The sequence below is a fragment of the Calonectris borealis genome, chromosome 22 (assembly GCF_964195595.1).
Source record: "Calonectris borealis chromosome 22, bCalBor7.hap1.2, whole genome shotgun sequence".
NCBI lineage: Eukaryota > Metazoa > Chordata > Aves > Procellariiformes > Procellariidae > Calonectris > Calonectris borealis.
In genome coordinates, this window is record NC_134333.1 from 31,764 (window position 1) to 39,875 (window position 8,112).

General features: G+C 48.9%; 1 long non-coding RNA gene across 1 annotated transcript; it reads left to right on the forward strand.

Moving 5' to 3' along the window:
- The first annotated feature begins 309 nt into the window (after nt 1-309).
- On the forward strand, nt 310-5,296 carry LOC142092056 (uncharacterized). Its single transcript, XR_012676943.1, has 3 exons — nt 310-399; nt 2,949-3,027; nt 4,919-5,296. It is a non-coding gene; the product is annotated as an uncharacterized LOC142092056 (long non-coding RNA).
- Nucleotides 5,297-8,112: the final 2,816 nt, after the last annotated feature.

Consider the following 8,112-nt stretch of genomic DNA (forward strand, 5'->3'; position numbering starts at 1 on the left):
GCGTGCCGGGCACTGGGCTTGCTGGGTGCTGCTGGTGCGGGTGCTAGGTGGTGTCCAACAGGCGGATTCGTGCCAGGCGTGCAAGTAACCAATTCCACACGCTCAGGAGAGAGATTGTTTTATTCAGGCCTGGGTGCTCGGCGGACTTGCCACAAATGAAGCACACCGGGTCTAATCACCTTTCTGTTTATATCCATGCTTCTCATACATATTTTCAGTTTCTCCTTTACATATTCCTTAAATTTCCGGGAACTAATTCTAATATTACATCATCCTAGTCACATGCGCACTAAAGCCTTTAGGGTCTCGGGTGGTCGGCAGGGGAGTGAACTCTTCATGAACCTGTTCCTTTCTTTCCTTATAAGGTCGAGGTTTGTCTCCGAGCCACGTCCGGACCAGGTTTGTTTGTGGTTCTCGTTTCCAAGGTTACTCTTCACTAGAGTCTAACAATGCTTCCAGGAGACACGATTTAGACTACAATTCTACACACCTGCAAACACCACACCTGCTAGTTACCTATCTTCTAAGCCACAGGTCTTCATTGTTTAGAATTACAGAAGCGAGCACAGGTAGTGGGGGTGCTGGTTGCTGTGTCCTGGGAGTGCTGGGTACCATGCATAATGGTGTGCAGGGTATGTCTTGCTGCTGGATGCTGGGTGCTGGGGATGCTGGGTGCTGGCCATATCCGGTGCTGGGCACTGGGGCATATCTGGTGCTGGCTGCGTGCTCTGGGGTTGCTGGGTGCTGTGCTGTGGGGGTGCTGGATTCTTGGCATGTGCATGTGCTGTTTGCTGGGCCCTGGTTGTGCTGGGTATGTGTGGGTGCTGGTTTTTGGGCAGTATGGGTGCTGCGTGGTGGGCGCTGGGCATGTCCGGGTGCTGGGCGGTCGGGATGCTGGGTGGTGGGCAGCAGGGAAGCTGCCTGCTTGGCATATCTGGGTGCTAGGTATGTTGAGTGCTGGGCAGTGGGGGTGGTGGGTGGTGGGGGTGCTGCGTGCTGGGCATGTCCGGGTGTTGGGTGGTTTGAGTGTTGAGTGCATGCGGTGTTGGTTGCTGAGCCCTGGGGATGCTGGGCGCTGGGGCTGTTGATTTCTGGGCGCTGGGGCTTCTGGGTTCTGTGCACTGGGGTTGCTTGGTGCTGGGCATGTCTGGGTGCTGGGCAATGGCTGGCTGCTGGGTTCTGGGCCCTGAGGTTGCTGGGTGCTGGGCACCGGCCTTGCTGGGTGCTGGCTGGTGTGGGTGCTGGGCGATAAGCACTAGGGGTGCTGGTTGCTGTGCCCTGGGAGTGCTGGGTACTATGCATAAGCTGGTGCAGGGTATCTCTTGCTGCTGGATGTTGGGTGCTGGGGCTACTGGGTGCCGGGGATATTGTGTGCTGGGCACTGGCGTGCTTGGTGCTGGGCATGTCCAGGTGCTTGGCATGACCGGCTGCTGGGTGCTGGGCGCTGGCGATGCTGGGCACTGGGGATGCTGGTTGCTGCGGTGCTGGCTGCTGGGCCCTGGGGGTGCTGGGTGCTCTGGTTGCTGGGCATGTCCGGGTGTTGAGTGTTAGGTGGTGGGAGTGCTGGGTGCTGGACGTGTGCGGGTACCTTGGTTGGTTGCTGGGTCCTTGGGGTGCTGTGTGCTGCGTATGTCCGGGTGCTGGGTATGTCTGGGTACAGGGTGCTAGGCAGCGGGGGTGATGGATGGTGGGTGTTAGGTATGCTGGTTTCTGGGCACTGGGTTGCTGGGTGTGAGACGTCTAGGGGTGCTAGATGGTGGGTATTTGGTGTGGTGGGTGCAGGGCCATGCGGGTGCTGGGCATTGTGGGGGCTATGTGCTGATCAGTGGGGATGTTGGTTGCCGGTTTGTTGCGTTCTGGTGTGTTGGGCGCTGGGCATGTTTGGGTGCTGAGCATTTCTGGGTGCTGGGTGCTGGGCGCTGGTGGTGTGGTGCGGTGGGGGTGCTGTGTGCTGGGCATGTCGGGGTAGTGGGCGTTGGGTGGTGGGAGTGTTGGGTTCTAGGTACTGGGGGTGGTGGGCCCTGGTATTGCTGTGTACTATGCAGAACTGAGTGCAAGGTACGTCTTGGTGCTGCATGCTGGGTGCTGGAGGTGCTGGGTGCTGGGTGTTGGGCATAGCCGGTGCTGGGCATATCCGGTGCTGGGTGCGTGCTCTGGAGTTGCAGGGTGCTGTGCTGTGAGGGTGTTTGATTCTTGGCATGTGCGTGTGCTGTGTGTTGGGCCCTGGCTGTGCTGGGTATGTGTGGGTGCTGGGTGTTGGGCAGTGTTAGTGCTGTGTGGCGGGCGCTGGGCATGTCCGGATGCTGGGCAGTCAGGAAGCTGGGTGGTGGACAGCAGAGAAGCTGCCTACTGGGCATGTCTGAGTGCTGGCTATGTCTGGGTGCTGAGCAATGGTTGTGCTGGGTGCTTGGCGCTGGAGGTGGTTGTCCCGGCGGCTGCTGTGTGCTGGGGTGTTGGATTTTGGGCGGTGGGCGTGCTGGGTGTGTGCGTGTGTTGGTTTCTGGGTGCTGTGCACTGGGGTTGCTGGGTGCTGGGCATGTCCAGGTGGTGGGCATGGCTGGGTGCTGGGCCCTGAAGTTGATGCGTGCTGGGCACTAGGCTGGCTGGGTGCTGCTGGTGCGGGTGCGGGGGGCTAGGTGGTGTCCGAAAAGCAGATTCGTGCCTAGCGTGCAGTTAACCAATTCCACCCGCTCAGGAGAGAGATTGTTTTATTCAGGCCTGGGTGCTCGGCGGACTTGCCACAAATGAAGCACACTGGGTCTAATCACCTTTCTGTTTATATCCGTGCTTCTCATACATATTTTCAGTTTCTCTTTTACATATTCCTTAAATATCCTAGACACATGAGCACTAAAGCCTTTAGGGTCTCCTCGAGGGTCTCGGGTGGCCTCTGGTGGTCGGCAGGGGAGTGAACTCTTCATGAACCTGTTCTTTTCTTTCCTTATAAGGTCGAGGTTTGTCTCCGAGCCACGTCTGGACCAGATATCACAATATCACAATATCACAAATAATTCAGCAACATCTCTGGTAAGCCATCAAGTACGCCTTCAAATTAATTGCAATGGTTCCTTAGGTGTAGATGTCCACGGTCTAGGAGGTATTTTGTTTATTCTGGTGTAATGAGTCCAAGAGTCTATTTCTTCTAATTTTACAGCAGTGGTTGTTGTTAGTAACACTTGGAAGGGGCCTTTCCACTTTTCTCCAAAGGGGTCGTCCTTCCACCTTCGCAGCTAGACTTGGTCTCCTGGACTGAATGAATGTACCAGAAATTCAAGGGGTAAAAGTGTCCTCAAAAGAACATATTTGTGTAAAGAACTCGCCATTTTACTCAAGGACAAGAGAGATTCAGTTAACACTTTTTCTCCTATTATGTGCATTTGTTCAAACCTTCCTGTTAGATCGACATTATAAGGTTTGCCATACAGAATTTCAAATGGACTTACTTTTTCTTTAGCTCTTGGGGTTACCCTCGTTCTTAACAAGGCAAGTGGTAAAGCTTCAATCCATTTCAACTGAGCTTCCTGACATATTTTAGAAATTTGTCTCTTGAATATTTGGTTCATTCTCTCTACTTGTCTGCTAAATTGTGGTCCTCTTAGTGTCTTACTCGCATTCTTGATAACCTCCGCTACAAAATGTGGGCCTCTAGCAGAAGACGTCTCTAAAGGGACTCCAAATCTTGAAATAATTTCTTTTAAGAAGTGTTTTGTTACCTCTTTTGCCTTGCTGGTTTGCCACGGGAAAGCTTTTGGCCATCCAGAGAAGGTATTTACCAATACCAATAAATATCGGGATTAGTTGCACCTTGGTAACTCTGAAAAATCTATTTGCCAATACTCACCGGGAGTTATGCCTTTCCTTACCTCTCCAGGAGGGGGTCGGATTTGTATTTTCAAATTGTTCCTAAGACAAATCTCACATTTAGCACACTCACGCACACTTTTGGCAATCAATTACATTTTAGTCCCTATTGCATATCGTTTTACCGACTCGACCATTGCTTCTGCTCCCATATGTGTCTCAGCATGGGTTGTGACCATCAATTTCTTCATGATTTCGGGAGTTACTATACATTGTCCATGTGAAGTAATCCATCATCCTTGATCATTCTTTTTGCACTGTAATAGCTTAGCCAACTTATTTTCTTTTTCGTTATAATTTGGGGATTCTATTTGAATTTCTTTTGATGCACAGCAACTTCTTTGGGTTTTTTGTTTTGTTTTGTTTTTTGTACTGCTTCCAATAAATTTTAAATCTCTGTTCCATACTTTATAGGTGAGCCACTGGCAGACAAAAGTTCTCGCTCTTTCCGTATCGCTCCATGGGCGTGAACAACTCCCAAAGCCTATTTAGAGTCTGTCTAAATACTAACTCTCTTACCTTTAGCCAGATCTAAAGCTCTTGTCAAAGTTATTATCTTTGCCTTCTGGGCAGATGTATTTGGAGGTAATGCTTTTACTTCTTGGTCTTCAGTTAAAGTTACCGCGGCATAGCCAGCCCTCCTTTCTCGTTTCACAACAAAGCTGCTTCCATCAGTAAATAATTCTTCATCCGGAGTCTGCAGAGGGACATCTCTCAGGTCTGGCCTGCTGGCATATACCTGTTTGATAACTTGTAAACAATCATGGTTAGGATCACTCTCTTTTTCACTTGGCATTGAAGAAGCAGTATTTAAAATGGCACTTACTTCAAACTGATGCCATCTTGTTCCACTAACGGAGCTTGATATTGTAGATTGAGGGGGTGCCATCTTGCAAATGGCCTTTTTTTCCTATCATTTCCCAATCTTCGTTGTCCTTGGGAAGTCCCAAATCCCAACTAAATTACAGTTTGTTTTGCAATTGGTGCTTTCTTTTCTGACAGCCTGTACCCAGCCATTCCCCAAAAGTTTAGGAGGCTAACAGTCTTTTCTTTGCAGATCTCGACAGTGTCTGCTTCCAATAGGATGTCATCAACACACTGAAGGAGGGTGATTAGATCTTCCTTACCGGACCAGTGTTCCAGTTCCTTGGTCAAGGCTGCTCCAAAGATGGTTGGGCTATTTTTAAACCCTCGTGGCAGCACAGTCCAGCAGAGCTGAGTTCTCCCAGTCGACGGATCTTCCCATTCAAAGGCAAAAATCTTTTGACTGTTTTCTTCCAGAGCGGTCGAACTCCTGTTTTCAATTCAACTTTTACCGGTTCCACATTTTTTGCTCTTCCTGGTTTGTCTGTCGCCCAAACAGAAGGGTAAACTGATTTCTTCAGATTCTGCTGTGTTTGTCTGTAATAAACAAACTTGGGCTTGCCAGGCATTAGCTTCAGGAAAATGAACTTTTCCTTTTGTTTGGATCCAAGAAAAATGGATTTTTCCTTTTTCCAAGTTAATTTGTGCTCCCAATTTATTCAATATTCCCGTCCTAAGAGAGGCATGGTGCACTCCGGTATATATAAAAATTCATGCATCAAAGTTTTTCCGCCGATTTTACAGTTTAAAGTTTTCAAAAAAGACCTTACCTCTTTCTTTCTCCTGACCCCAACAATAGATACATTAAATTTACTCATTGGTCCTTTACAAGTATTTATAACAGAGTATTTTGCACCAGTGTCCACTAAAAAATCAACTCTTTTATTTCCCAGCTTTACTGGAACCAGGGGCTCAGCTGGGAGAATATAATTTTCTGCCCCCAGTCCCCATCCTTCAGAATCCTCTCCCATCATAAGAGATCAGCTTCAGGTGGAATTTGCTGTGGCCGAATCACAGCAACTTTCTTATTCTCTGCACACTCATTTTTCCAGTGTCCTTGCTTCTTACATACAGCACATTGATTGATCCCCAACGGAGTAGACTGTTCAAATATATATTTCCACATCCTCTACCTCTACCCCTTAAGTACCCTTTGCTTTTACCTCTCCAGTATCCTCTGCCCCTACCTCCAGCAGATCCTTGGGCATTCACAAAAGCAGCCGCAAGAGTTGCAGCGTTCTGTTTCCCCTTTTTTCCTTTCATTTTCCATATTAGATTTTTCCAATACGACCCTCTTTCTTCAGGAGTTAACAAATTATTTAAAAGGATTGGAATATCTTGCCAATCGGGATTATGATTTTTAATCATTCTCTTTAAAGATCTATACACCTTTTCAGGATTTTCCCTGTATGATCCTGCCAATTCTTTCCAATTCATTAAATCAGAAGTAGTAAAAGGTATTTTCACAAACACTGGTCCCTCCCTTAGGCCCACGGCCTGAGGAAGGGGTGCTAATAAAACAGACCCCTGTTGGGTCCTAGTTCTGCCAGCTATTGGACTAAATGGATTACTTCCCCTTGCTTCAGTTTCAAAACTTTCGTTTTTACTCGGTGCCACCAACACCTGTGTATCTTCTTCCTCTTCTCCTAGTTTTAAACACCGTTTTCCTAGACTACAAGCAGAAGAACAATGTGGTTTTGGTTCCTTGTCCTCTGTCGTCATCATCATCACATTAGAATCTGAGTCTAAAAGTTTACATTTCTTCCGAATTTCATGATCATTTCTCAAGGGAAAGAACAAGTCCACAGAAGGGACCTCATCCCATTTGCCCCGTTGTCTACAAAATAACATCAGTTGCAAGGTAGTAGTATATTGCAGAGTTGCCAATTCTGGCTGTTTTTCCTCATCTTCTAATTTATACATTTAGTACGAGACTCAATTAATTTCTCCTTTCTCAAAGGATCTCCTCCAAATTTTCCCCAATATTTTATGATGCATCCAAGGGGAGAGCAAGGTGTTACTTTAGACTATTGAGTTCCCATATTTTTACCCAAAAAGCACGTTCTTAACCATGATTTCATATACTCCAGTCGTCACTGTCAACCGCGTATCAATATACCCTTTTTACCTTTGGCCACAATTCCTTACCAAATGCATGCACAATTTTATACCCCAGGACAATATCTCTTTTACCTTAGCGTTGCACTGTTGAGTCGCTCACCTGCTCTGGTCGGGAAGAATACTCACAGAGTCCCCGATCAAAAGGTCGCTGCGCGCTGGAGTCCGGAGAGCAGTGTCCCCCCACCGAGAGGCGGCAAGTCGATGCGGGCAAGGCTTCACAGCACTCCCACCTGGATCGCCAAAAACTGTAGTCCGAAAAGCGGATTCGTGCCCGGCGTGCAGTTAACCAATTCCACACACTCAGGAGAGAGATTGTTTTATTCAGGCCTGGGTGCTCGGTGGACTTGCCACAAATGAAGCACACCAGGTCTAATCACCTTTCCGTTTATATCCATGCTTCTCATACATATTTTCAGTTTCTCCTTTACATATTCCTTAAATTTCCGGGAACTAATTCTAATATTACATCATCCTAGTCACATGCGTACTAAAGCCTTTAGGGTCTTGGGTGGTCGGCAGGGGAGTGAACTCTTCATGAACCTGTTTCTGTCTGTCGAGGTTTGTCTCCAAGCCACATCTGGACCAGGTTTGTTTATGGTTCTCGTTTCCAAGGTTACTCTTCACTAGAGTCTAACAATGCTTCCAGGAGACACGATTTAGACTGGTTACAATTCTACACACCTGCAAACACCACACCTGCTAGTTACCTAACTTCTAAGCCATAAGTCTTGATCGTTTAGAATTACAGAAGCGCGCTTAGGTACTGGGGGTGCTGGTTGCTAGGCCCTGGGAGTGCTGGGTACCATGCATAATGGGGTGCAGGGTATGTCTTGCTGCTGGATGCTGGGTGCTGGGGATGCTGGGTGCCGGGGGTATTGGGTGCTGGGCACTGGGGCTGCTGGGTGCTGAGCATGTCTCGATGCTGTGTGTTGGCGGTGGGTGTGCTGGGTTGTGCGCATGTCCGGGAATTGGTGCTGGGCCCTGGGAGTGCTGGGTGTGGGGAGCTAGAGGTGCTGGCTGTGGGCATTTCCAGTTGCTGGTCATGACCTGGTGCTGAGTGCTGGGTCTTGTGGGTGCTGGGTGTGTCCAGGTTCTGGGCACGTCAGGATGCTGTGTGCTCGGCACTTGAGGTTCTGGGTAGTGGGCAGTGAGGGTGCACACCAAACACCCACCATCCAGCACGCCCACAAGTCTCACACCCAGCACCCGCAGTGGCAGGAACCAGCATACCCAACACCCAGCATCCAGCACCCCCACCGCCCAGGT